Here is a 13754-nt window from a genome sequence, read left to right as displayed (position 1 = left end):
GTGGATAAACCATCAGGGTACTTTCTGCTTGTGGCACATTTAGGGAAGTGCAAGGGGATCAGATGAAAGCTGACAAGAATCCTGTTGTAATTTTTGGGTGATCTCGTGAAAAATGTGGTGCAAGGATTTCCTGTGAGAAAATAAAAAGTGTTTAACTCAGTTGTAATTGGACGTGAATGGAGGTGTGACCCATTAAAATGACAGAGGTTCATAAAAGAAACATACATCATCTGGCTTGCTTTGAATCCCCAGAGTCATCCTAATGTGCAGTGTGAAGACACGCTGTCATGTAGTCTTGTCAACTCGAAAAGAGTAGCAAGGCTTTTACCATCATTTCTTGCAGAGGTACCAAAAGATAAGGCTGCACAGGGTACAAACGGCTTAAAGTTGTGGGAATAGATAGCGAGCTGTGTTTTCAAATGTCAAGACTATCAGTACTAAATCATAACTAGTTAATAGGGACGTGCCTGAATACAAATACATTATTCTGCAAAGCACAAATAATGGGTTTTTTATGAATATTTGTTTCATACAAATATTTTAAGTATTTTGTTAGTTAGAGGTCTGTCTGCAATGAGGTGATGAGTAAAGTTTTAGCTCAGTAGTCAGCACAGTTGTCTATGATCTGTGAGACTCCAGTTCCAGACCTGGTGTGGGGACCTCCTTCATAAGGTAGTTTATTTATGAACACTTATTGTTATTGTTACACTTTAATTTTCTAAAATTAAAAGTGTAATAAAAGCAAAAACAGGATTTTTAAGCCACTTTCCACTTTTATTTGAACACAAATACAAATACAAATAATTTTGCTGCCTCAACAAATACAGATACAAATACAAATACTGGGCTTTCTGCACATCCCTACTAGTTAATATAGTCCACATAATGCATAAAGTTTGCTAGTGAGATAGCATGTGAAGCCATCTAGCAAACTGCTCTTGTTTGTAGTTTTATCAAGGGTACTTTTAGAATGGTGGTAGATGAGAGGATTGGTCTTTGGGCTGCAGTTTTTGTTGCAGTTGGTCACACAAACAAATTCTTAATAGTTTATATCTTCCAGCTTGGCCATTTATTATCGATCTCTGTCAGAGGACATGCTAACTATCAAGGGGAAACATGACAATGCCCCTTCCCATCACCAGCTAGATCTAGGAGTTGGAGGTGCTGCCTGCCAAACAGGTGCAGCCAACGCAGCTCATCTCTACAACATCATCCACATCAAGCCTCGGGGAAATACTGACGTCAACAATGGTGACAGGCAAGGGAGCGAGAGTGCAGCTGGTGTCAGTCGAGCACTTTTCACTTAGTTGTCCATGTGAGGACAGAGCTTTCTCATCTCTTGAACATGCTGGCAAGTCGCCTTCACCCACCGGCCCTGAAGGGTCCTCTAAAGGCAGTGTGGCTAGTGGAGTGAGGTTGCTGAGAGAAGCAGCTGGCCCACTGCTCACATCAGCCTCTTGTACGAGGAGATCACAGAGTGCATCATCCAACATGACACTGGTACTTGCAGTGAAAGGGTAACCACCAAACCAAATGTTTCCTTCTCCTGAGGGGGTGTGGTGGATGTCAGTTGTAAAGTGGTGCTTTGTGAATAGCAAATAGTCCAATATGACAATGAGACATAAAGATTTGAAGATAGAGAGTAGAGAGTAGCTTGTCTGAGGATGGCGGAGATGGTGAACAGTAGGAGTGTGCCTGAATACAAATACATTATTCTGCAAAGCACAAATAGTGGGTTTTATACGAATATTTGTTTCATACAAATATTTAAATTATTATTTGTTGGGGGTGTTCCCCAGAGATAAAGCTGAGCTACTGACACAAGCAAAGTGCTGCCAAGTGACTCTCCATAACCTGTTGTTCCCCTTCTCCTTTCCACAAAGTTAGGTTGTAAAAAATAAGCAATAAATGAAAAAAACAAAGCAATAATCACCTTTGAAGTTCCTTTCTACATGTTACAAGGTGTGCTGTCTCTGTGTTATGGGTGTATAAATAGGTAGGTCTGTCTGCAATGAGGTGATGAGTAAAGTTTTAGCTCAGTAATCAGTGCAGTCGTCTATGATCTGGGAGACTCCAGTTCAAGACCCGATGTGGGGATTAAAAGTGTCACAGAAACAAAAACAGGATTTTTAAGCCTCTTTACACTTTTATTGGAATACAAATACAGATACAAATAATTTTGCTGCCCCAAAAAATACAGATACAAATACAAATACTGAGATCTCTGCACATCCCTAGTGGACAGGATGACTATGGATAAGCCAGTAGAGTCCTGGTGAAATGTATAGGAACAGTGTTGCTGGAAGTTACACTGTGAGTACACACTAATTCCTTTAATTCCATCCACGTTGCGTCTTAGTCCCACCTACTGAAGATGCAAGGAGAGACACAAGGAAAAGATGTGAGGAGGGAGTAAACAAGGAAACACGATTTTAGTGAACAGTGAACAGTCTTGTGAAGACACGTCCATTTCTGATGACAGAATCTGCTGTCAGTCTGCTTTAATAGCTCTGTAGCTACCTTTGATGGTTTGGACTTTGTGTCAACACATACATTTGAAGTGTCCAAATAAAAATAAAGGCGTACAGTTACCCCTAACAGAGCAGAATAAACACGAATACACATGAATAAACATGAATACACTGTATTTATACAGTGTACAGATCAGTTCTGTTCAGTTGCTGAATGCACATGAACTATTTCTGCTGGCAGAATGCGTTTATCCTATTTATTAATTATTTTGCATCTGCATTTATTGATATTCTGATCGTAAATCCATTATTTAATAACATTATGATTAGAATGTCTTACAAACTGTATACATTATTTATGAGGCCAAATGTTTTCAGAAATGTGGAAATTATGTAAATATGTATCTCACATGAACTATAGTTCCTACCCAACGCACGGGGATTTCCAGCCTCACACGTGACTGAATGGAAATGACGATAAGCAATTAAAATGTGTTTCTTGCTGAGTGACAACAGACTCTCATCCTCCTCTCCCCGACTATAATATCAGCCATGATAAAAAATTAAAGGGGCAAATAACAGATCATGAAAAGAAAAAAAACATCTTTTTAATAAAAGAAGAAGGTTGTTTATGGTTCTTTTGTTGATACAGACCCACAGTTTTTAACTAGATGATGAATCAGAAAACAAATAAAATAAATCTGTCTGTCCACTCCAGTATAAGACTGCAGTGACTGCACTGTCCAATTACTAACTAGTTTCCAGTAAAGGAATGTGCTGGCTGGTAAAAGACTTCCGCAAAAGTTGGTCTGATGTGTTCTTACTCAAGCCTCCCCAGGAGAGATCTTTCCTCGATCCTCAGAGCAGAAATACGACCTTCATGATGGTGGACCGGAACGATTTCTGGATGAAGTGAGGAGCGAGGAACGATCAAATAAAGGAATCTGCACGTACAGGACAAGTGAATTTCATCACCCTTCATCAGTTAGTGCTACTAAATACTGATGATCATCTTTATCTTTTGGAAAATGATTGATAATGTTTCTTAGATACTGTTATATTGTATAAGACGTGTAAGGTAGTAATTTAACCGACCTTGCCTTGACGTGAGTCGTTTCAACATATTAATAATCCTGATAGAAGTGTTGCATTATGGGGAAGTGAACTCTGACCCCTGAGCTCTGTCACACCACCTTAATGCCGCAGCGGACCAGGTGACAGATGTTGCAGGAGATTTGAGAGGTCAATCAGCCAGAATGAAAGCCAAGGGAACAATAAACCTCATTTATCAAACGACACGCAAACACATTTGCATGGAAGGATTTATTAGATACACGTTGAGCTCAAAACAAACACTACTGAGCACTCAGCTCACATGTTTGACATTTTAGTAAACGCAGAGAGGGTGATAGACTTTTCTCCATTTAGTATTTTCAAGAAAATTTAGTATTTTCAAGTCAGTGTGATATTCAAATGACTTCATTTTAGATGCAGAATTAGACTTAAAGGAAACACTTTAATATCTGGATGAAACAAAAACTAATAACAAACCACAATATTAATATCTCTAGCTGGCACTGTGTGGAAATGCAGCTCTGCATAACAATCTTTTAGTCTGAATACTGTTAGAATAAGTAGCACAAATCATATATTAAGTTCAATTTTCATCAGATGAGAATAGATTGTGTTTGGGATCTATCAACCTTTTTAAACATCATATGCAAGTGACTAATTAGTGTTTTCTTGAGTTTAAATTACTGCTGAAGCCTCCAGTAGTCTTTAAATTAAGGGATATTTTCAATTTTTAGACATTTGTTATCGTAATATTTTAAAATTCCAAATCCTGTCCACCCGACTGCCCACTAAACCAAAGTCCACCTTCACATATCTGCCCTCCCCGCTTGAGGTTTCATCTCCTCTCACGGTTTAAGCTGAAGGTTATAGAGACAATAGTATGGAAGACTATCTGCACATGATGTTTAATTAGTTTTAGCTCTGTTTTGACCAGGTTGGACTTGGCTCAGTTCAGTTTGGTTCAGGTGCCTGTGGAAACCTCCAGAGTACCTTCCCCCACCCCCTTATCTCGGCCTCAGCCCGGTTTCCATTTCATTCTTGAAGGTGAGACACAATGGGGCAGAACACTATCTTCACATTGAGGTTAATTACACAACATCTGGTTCATAGTCAAGCATGGAGCTTAGCATAATTGTGTAATGAATGATGGAAAGGGAACATTTCCATGCTGCCCCGCTATTTAATGTCGTCCCGCTTACGCAGAGCGACAGAGTACGCTTAAACAAATAGAGTCATCATCACCCCATTTCATGCCATGTTTAGACAGCGAGCAAGCAACACAACACCTGTTGTCTCCATACTGGCACAGTGATTTGGTATACATCGGAGGGATGGGAAGGTGAGCAAATTAGGTGATGAAGATATAATTCCATGCAAAGGAGCGCGGTGCAATTTGATGCATAACAATTATGCTGAGTTGTGCTCTTTTTGTTATTTATTTTATATTATACAGAGATTCTATTCCTCAATTGCATATCTGCAGTCAACATTTTATAAACAGCTCAATGTGGGAAGCCATTTCCTTCCATTTTTGTCATGTTATCCCCTTCTTTATATCTCCAGAACCATTGTCAATGATTCCTACATCTAAAAAAACACTATGCAAAGACAAAAAAGAAGCAGAAAAAGGAAAACAGGCACCAGTAGTAGGGTTGCCAGTTGTATTTCAGTTTCACTTGTGATATCAGCAACTGGTGAAAGAGGTAGGAGAGCCACACCTCAGGCTCCGCGGAAGTATTTAAAGAGGAGATCTTCGGGCGACCTTGTGTCTGATTCATGTCAGGTGCTCTTTTGTGCTGCCATATGCTTAAATACCGTTTGTTCTTGCACAGTAGAAGTCGACGCCGTCCCCCGAGCTTCCCTCTTAGGTGTCCTTTCAGAAGTTAAAGTCTGAAGCATCTGTGTTCAAACCGCAAAGTCTTTTTACTCTCTGTCTCTTTAAGAACAAACGACTTTAAGGATCCATCACAATACTATGTATAAATTCATGTAGACGTGTGGTGCGCTCAGATTCCCCAGGACACATCAAGGATGAACTTAAAATGCTCTCCAGGTGGTTATTCCTTCAAAAACATCTTTTCTGTCCTCGGAGGACTCGCAATTATAGGTACTCTTCGGAACGAGAGCCTTCTATCATTTCTATTTGAAGAAAGTTTTCACATGGTGAGGTGTCTGGGCTCAGTTAATCTGTTATAATGATACAGCTACGTGTGTCACAGCTGGAAGGAATTTTTTGTTCTGTCCTCTAAAGACGTGCAATTATACTCTTCAAACAAAATGTTTAAAAAAAAAAAAAAAAAAACACATTGGGCAGACTCCTGTCAGTGTTGTGAGAAGAAAGTTTCCTCATGGTGAGCTGTCTGAGATAGGTTAATGATACAGATTACATCTGTCACAGCTGGAAGGAGATGTGTTGGTCTGTTCAATTTCATCCAAACTCTTGTAAATTATCTGTTTCCAAAGGACGACAAACTCCAACCTGGCAAAGGCAGAAACCAGATGCTATTTTTACAGTATCTCATTTTAATGAACTTGTGCTGTACTTTTATATGCTGCCGAAATCTAGTGGAATATAATAAAAGTATAAAAATGTTTGATTGCTTTTAAGTCTATGTCTGTATATGTTAGAGCAACTCTTGATTAGCAGCTCTTGTATATTTATGTAATAAATACAACTAAAGGTAGGTGAGAAAGTATGTTTTTTGTAGTTTGGGGGAATGGACGTTTTTCACAGCTGACATTTTTAAGACCCTGAAACTGAAGCAGGTACCTGGAAATCAGCTGTCATTCATTCTTTTATTATTTACACATGTGCTTATACTTATACCGCTGTGACATGTCAAAATGTTGTCTGTGAAAAAGGCCTATTTAGGAAAAGTTATCCTTTATTTTACTAGTCCATAATTCCTAAAGTAAATTCATCTGTGGTATAATATTGGAAACTTTATTATCCATTTACAGTATATTGAATCGCTGCTTGCCTGTAGACAAATTTCATATTTTGCATGTTCAGTTGGCCTCTTGTGCACTGACTAATAGTGTCTATCCTACACTAGCAACTGATTAGAATTAATTATTTGGAGGTGGACCAATTAAGAGCTGTATAAGTGTTATCCAAGGCTTCACATAAACACATAAACATTGTTGATTTATTAAAGGAGGACACATCATGAACATTCCCAGCTCTCTATTTGTATTCTGGGGCTCTACTGGAATATCTTTGCATGATTTACAGTGAAAAAACCTCCTTATTTATCTTCTACTCGTCCTTTATGCAGCCCCTCGGTTCAGCCTCTGTCTGAACAGGCCGTTTTAGCTCCTGTCTCTTTAAGGCCCCGTCTGCCAATGAGGCCACTTTGTTTTGACTGGTTAGCTTCTGCAAGCTGCTACTCGGCAGGCTTCTGCTTGGGAGGCGACGTAAACAACAACAATAGTTGTCGGATTTTGGTTCTTCTTTCCTGTTCTTGACAGGAAACTTCTCAAATACATCCTTACATGTTTGAGCTGAAATCTGATCCGACAACAAGCATTCAGAGCAGAAGCCCTGGCTTTTTACTTGAAGGTGACATTTTTACATAAGTTCAGCTCAAGTTTTGGAACTTTGACCATGTTTAACAAAAAAAAAAAAAAAAAAAAAAAATCACAAAAAGTATATGTCCCCTTTAAAACTGATTCACTGAAACACTAATTCTGCCTTCCACCAATAGCAATAACAACAATAAACTCCTGAAATATAAATACTCTATATCCATATATTTGTGAGATGCCATTGAATAGTAAGATGCTTACAGTAGCGAATGGGCTCCTGCGTCTTTCTAACCGCAAGACTCCATATGTTAAACGGCGGTAAAAGCCACTACATCACAGAGTATATGGCCCTGTTTTCCAGCAAAAAAGGCCACCCTCCTCCACTCCCTAACTTGATCAGAGCTTTACAGCGTGTCATGGCTGCATTACAGAACACAGGCAAAGTCATCAGCATAAATCGATGGTTTCCACTGCCTCCATAAAGTACCGCCGTTACGTCGTAAAGCTGATGAGCCCCACAGCAACTAGCATCTGCACGCCTCCGCCCCGCGAGAAAAAGCAGTCCCCCACCTTGCCGCTGATTAACGACAGTCTCCTGTTTTCATAACGCTATTTAAAGAAAAGAATGAATCAATTTCATATCTTATGTTTTTAATGTGGCGTATTTATTCTTCAATTGCTGGGATTTAATATGCCTCAGGAAAGGAGGGGAGGTGGGTGGAGGGAGATGGGAGGAGGGGAGGGGCGATGATGGCAAAGAAGCAGATTAAGAATATTTATGACACCTGGGAGTAATGTATGTTTGGTAGAAAAACACAGGACTAAATACTGATTTACAGTACCTGCACACACACACACCACTGCAGGGCTTATCAGATAACATAGAAGCTTCCATCAGGCAGGAAAGAAAAAATATGTACAAACACATGAAAACACACAGATTTGTATTTGTGGTAGACGATTGCATGTACGCTCCTTTGGTTTACTTTGGCTTCGCAGTCACCTGTGGCTCTTTGTGTGTGTGTGTGTGTGTGTATAACAAGTGATAGGCATGGCCGCAGACTCTCTCGCACACACAAATACACAGCAATGTTATTAACTCAATAACTCACACCTCTGTCAACACTAACGAGGCTAAAACAAACCCATTCCTCTTCATGTTCTCTTTGCGCTTTAACAAAGAGGCCTTTTTTTTCCCCCGCTCTTCTTCTTTTTCTTCTTCTTTTTTTATCATCAGACAGATTAGAAAAAAGTGTCCGAGGCCACACGTTTTTTCATTGGCTGCAAGAGAAACACCTGCAGCAGCAGCAGCATCAGCTGAGCAAACAGACTGACTGTCTTCAGCCATCTCTCTTTCTCTGTGTCTCGTTATCCCTCTCTGTTTATCTGTTTCTTTCTACTCCGTCTGTCTGTCTCTCTGAGATACATTCCACAATGTTTATTTTTTAGGAGTTTTTTTTTTTTCTGGAAAAAAAAGGAGTTCATGCACAGAAAATAATACTCCTGACATACAGTTAAAAAAAAAAAAAACTGAAGCAGTTTGTTTTTCTCTGTTTTCTTTGTTTTTTTCTTTCTTCCTACCAGCAATTTTATCCCTTTGCAGTTATCAATAAAGTGATTCATGGTGAGGACGAATAATGGCAAGTGCTCAGTAAGGGAGAAGTACAATTTTTGATGTTAAGTTATAGCAAAATGATCATCAAACATGTACAGACTCATAAAACACAACAATAAGTATCTCCTGCTGATGGGATCAGCATCTTAATATTGTTTTTTTTGTCCATAAAGTGTCATTCAGTTACAGTTTTATATATTTAATGTGGTTTCATGTGAGCATTAAAATATACATGTGATTGTGAAGCTGTGCCCCCTCAAAAAAAACTGAATGTACAGTATAGGGATGTGCAGAGAGTCCAGTATTTGTATCTGTATTTGTTGAGGCAGCAAAAATTATTTGTATTTGTATTCGAATAGAAGTGGAAAGAGGCTTAAAAATCCTGTTTTTCCTTTTATTACGCTTTTAATTTTAGAAAATTAAAGTGTTACAATAAGTGTTCATGAATAAACTACCTCATGAAGGAGGTCCCCAAACCGGGTCTGGAACTGGAGTCTCCCAGATCAAAGACGACTGCGCTGACTACTGAGCTAAAACTTTACTCATCACCTCTTCGCAGACAGTCCTCTACCTAACAAATACTTTTAAAAATATTTGTATGAAACAAATTTTCATATAAAACCCACTATATGTGCTTTGCAGAATAATGTATTTGTATTCAGGCACACCCCTATTCTCCACGTCTGTCTTAAGTGTCGATGTGTTCGAAACTCTTATATTTTTGCCAAAATATGGCGACACAGCCTCTGCCAACCACTGAATCAAATGTAGTGGAACGTAGTCGGCTTATTTCTAAGAGGACAGTTATCAAATTAGACGCTCCTCCATGTCCTCTCACATGTCTCATGCACATGTGCAGATGTGTAGTTGTTCACCTGAAGAATTGCGGCCACAGTTAAACAGCTGAACTCCTTATATAAGCTGGATTCTTCTTGTTTGTATTTACAGAAATACATATCTCACATATGGTCAGATATGTATTTGAAGTCAGTTGTCCTCTCCTCCAGTGCTGCCGAGAACCTAAAGATGATTCAGGGCTGTCAGATCAACTTAGAAACTGTACTTTCACTTTCTTTTAGTTTAGTTTTTTTTTTTTTTTTTGAAATTGTGACCAACCTCTTGCTGAGGAGACACACACACACAAAAACAGGGCTATAAAAATGTGGCTGTCAACATTTTATGACTGGGACTTTGTCTTATATTTTAGAGTTTTTGCAGAATTATTTCATTCATGGTTTGTTTTTAATACTTTTTTATCAGTCAGAGACACTTTTTTTTGTTGTTGTTCTTAGCTGTAAAGAACATCTTGCCTTTTTCACCATACATACCTCCCCCCCTTCATATTTCAGATAGAGCAAACAGATGTTTCATTTTTATCTTTGTTCAAACTTCATAAAACCATATTTTATTTTCAGCCTGTATTCTGTTGAACTGACACTATCCGCAGCGGCGTCGGTATCACAATGTTTCAGATGTTCTGGACTCTTTACGAGCCTTTCACACTTCTTTTATAGCTCACATCCAGGCTCACTACCACCTGTCCCTTCACTTTTTACTCAAGGAAATCATAAACATGTGGATCCCAGATATTTCTGCTTGTCAGAGAAATGCAGTAAATTAAGGTTTATTACAACTTCCAATAAATGGTTTTACAGTTACATATAGTTTGCCACCATTTAGCTGTAAATAAGTTTAAAAGCTATGATATTAGTGTTTAATATTTATCTAAGTTTATGGGTCTAATGAGCCAACAAACTTCACTTATTAAGGCATTGATATGATATCAGTATGTTACAATATGTACTAAAGTACTAAAAAATGGTAAAACATTAATCTCATGCTCTTCCCATTGAGTCAAATGGTAAAAATGTAAAAAACTCATATTCTCAAACACTTAAAATCTTATGTTTTGACAGAATTTAGTCCACTTTAACCGTCCAATTTGATATAAAAATGCAAACCACAAGAATTCTCCCAATTCACCCAATGGAAAAAAAAAAAAGCTTAACTGCAAACACTGTGTTTGTGTGGCTCTAGTTTCAGTTTGAATCAGATATCTTAGTTCAGTGGTTTCCAGTCTGGGGGTCAAGATAAATTCTGAGAGGTCGCACGACGACTCAAGAAGCAGAAACAACCTGACAAGCACAAAAATCAAGCTTTAGTTTAACTGTTCAAGAATGTCCGTAATAAGGCTACAAGCATAGTGAGCAACAAGTAAACCTGCTTCATTTTAAGAGGTTATAGCCTTAAATTTTGGATTTCACTTCCTTTAAGAGATCACAGCTGAATCGCTCAAATGAAAGAAGGCACTTGGAGAACAGGAATACGCTGAAAAATTTGACATTTATTTAGTTTGATGTTGTCTATCAATCTTCAGTCAGTTTCTCTTCTTGCTCTTTGTTCCTGTCCTCCTCCAGTTCTCTCTTTCCTCTCCTTCATCTTTTTCCCAGCCTGTCCATCCCTTCCTTCTAAAATCTTTCATAATTTGTTTCCTCTCCTCCCTTCTTTTTCCTTCTCCCTCCTGGTGTACAATCCATCTTCCTTTCCTCCCCACTCTCCTTGTTCTCCCTCTGTCTTACTCTGTCCATCATATAGTTTAGTGCCAGTTTCAGGTTCAGCTGACCAAGCAGGCGCACCCATTATGTCCTGAACACTCAGCCAGTGAAGGAACTGTGTGTGTGTGTGTGTGTGTGTGTGTGTGTGTGAGAGAGAGAGAGGGAGCAACAGAGACAGAGAGAGAGAGAGGGACCTTGCCAGCATGTCTGGATTCTCAGTTTTGGGATGCACAGAGGCGACATATTATGTATATAGGAAAGAAAAAAAAAACTATGTGAACATAGAATAAAGTAGTGTGTGTGTGTGTGTGTGTCTACAGTTTGTGTGCACGTTAGACGAGAGCTGAAGTGAGTAAAATTGAGTTGAACGCAGCAGAAGTGGTTTCCTTGGCAAGGGAACAGATGGATACTGTCTGCCAATAAGAGCTTCAGCAGGTTAGAGGTGAGGTGTGTGGTGTGTATATGTGTGTGTGTGAGTGTGTGTGAGAGTGTGTGTGTGTGAGTGTGTGCCTGTATACGTGTGTGTTGGAGTGAGTCACATCATGAAATACAACCCCGAACCATGTGAGCAATTTGTCACAGATGTGAAACACACATAGCAGGTAAAATACATTTTATTCTCTTATGTGTGTGAATGCAGTTTGCTTCCTGTCTCCTAACTACAGTAAGTATTGTTTTTTAGGTGTTACTCTGTTGATATTTATCTTTTTTTTTAGTTTGGTACAGAGATTTGTGGTCACTAAATATATTGTTCGTTTTTTTTTTTACGCAAAATGATTACACCACCTTTCAAAACCACATCAGTAATACATTGTATCATTGATGTTTATGATGGTTATGATGGTTTTTAGTCTTGGATTCTAGTTCAGTTCAGTTTGAGGATTCAGTGTTAAAGCGGTTATAATATATATTTATAATGTATGTATCAAATGTCAGTGTGTAATGTGTTGAACATGGCTCTGCAGCTCCGCTCAGCTTTACGGAGCTTTATAGTGAGTTTCAGCTCATTGTTTATCTGTGCGGCTGCAACTTTACTGTCCTAGTTCACTCCCAGCGCTCTCATAGTGTCATTTTTGGGCCGTAGCAGGCAGCTGTTTTCAGAGAAAAAGCTGTAAAAAGCCACTGTACACTATCTGCTCAGCACCAAAAGGAAAACAGACAGTTAGCTGTAGACTAGCTGGTGAACATAGTGGAGCATTTAGCAGCTAAAGAGTCAGATATTTCCCTCAGGAGTTGGTAGAGAGTAAAAACAGAGCTAAAAGAGAGCAAATATTGGACTTAGATTCACCAGTTGGACAGAAACACGACTCCACATGAATGATAATGTTGCTCCGTAACTGCTGGATGTGGAAATAAACAACTGTTTGCTAACAAGTCACAGTTGTGTTCACTACTTGTTTCTGCTGCCCCCAAGTGGCCAAAAAATCAGTTAATGCAGGTTTAAAGATTTGTTTTTTACTGTATTTCCTAGTTGTTGTTGTTTTTTTTTAAAACTATTGTCAATCTATCCCTGACTTGAATTGAAACTTGGCATAAAGTGCTGCGGTGTGCATTTTCCCTCCTATGAGGGCACTAGATCAGCAAAAACACATCTGGGATGTCATAGAATAATGACATATAACTTATTTTGTCATGTAGGCATAAAGTCTTGTTTTGGGAGTTACGCTGTAAACTGTATATTCTATAAAAGATCATCCTGCTGGCCCTGCTGTTCAGTAAGCATCACAATGCTGTAGCAATAACACATCTTCATTGGTCTTCATTTTATTGTCTTGTTTTGATGTGACAATGTGACAAAATTGGAATCCATCTGAACTAAACCCAACAAACAAAAAGGAGCGTAGCAGACAGATGAATTGTTATAGAGAGGAAGAAAGAAATTAGACTCAATAGAAAAGCAATTAATCTGACTCACGGTGAACTTTGTTTATTACAGGAGATGTTTTTATTCTGGAAGTGGGAAGAATTGCAAAGGAGAGAAAAAAAAAACAGTGCAAAACAGAGTGGGTTGACTCAGCTCAGAAGTAAAACTGACAGTCAGAGAAAAAGACAGTAATACCGTCTCCTTTATGCTCTGTATTTTCCTTTTTTGCTTGCAGCGAGACGCTTGTGAGCTAAAGGGCTTTTGGCCTTTATGCTGAATTGCATTTCACCAAGATTCGCCCACGAGACACTCAAACAATTCATCCTGGACGGTTGGTGTGCTTGGCCTTTTTTTTTTTTTTTTTTTTTTTTTGCTCAGCAGTGGCAAACTCTGAGCAGAGTAAATAACCATTTCTGGGTCAGGTTTCCTCAAAACACCTCAGAGGACCAAGTCAACAGTGCACTGAAGAACCCAGACCGTCAGACCTCATCTTTACTCATCATCAGGCTCACTGTCTCACTGGCATCTCTCTCATGGACAGAAAAATACTGGTGTCTGATGAAAACTTCATACAAAGATGGCGTTTGAGGAACAAACACAAGTTTAATGGTGTCCTGTGAAGTTTTCCTGTAAACTAGGGGTGTGCC

General features: G+C 38.9%; 1 protein-coding gene across 2 annotated transcripts in view; it reads left to right on the top strand.

Annotated features, from left to right (window-relative positions):
* The window catches only part of atrnl1a (attractin-like 1a), a 322517-nt gene that overhangs the window by 267945 nt on the left and 40818 nt on the right, over positions 1 to 13754 (top strand). The window lies entirely within an intron of this gene.

The sequence above is a fragment of the Thunnus albacares genome, chromosome 14 (genome assembly GCF_914725855.1).
Source record: "Thunnus albacares chromosome 14, fThuAlb1.1, whole genome shotgun sequence".
NCBI classification, from domain to species: Eukaryota; Metazoa; Chordata; class Actinopteri; order Scombriformes; family Scombridae; genus Thunnus; species Thunnus albacares.
This window is presented reverse-complemented; position numbering and strand designations above follow the sequence as displayed.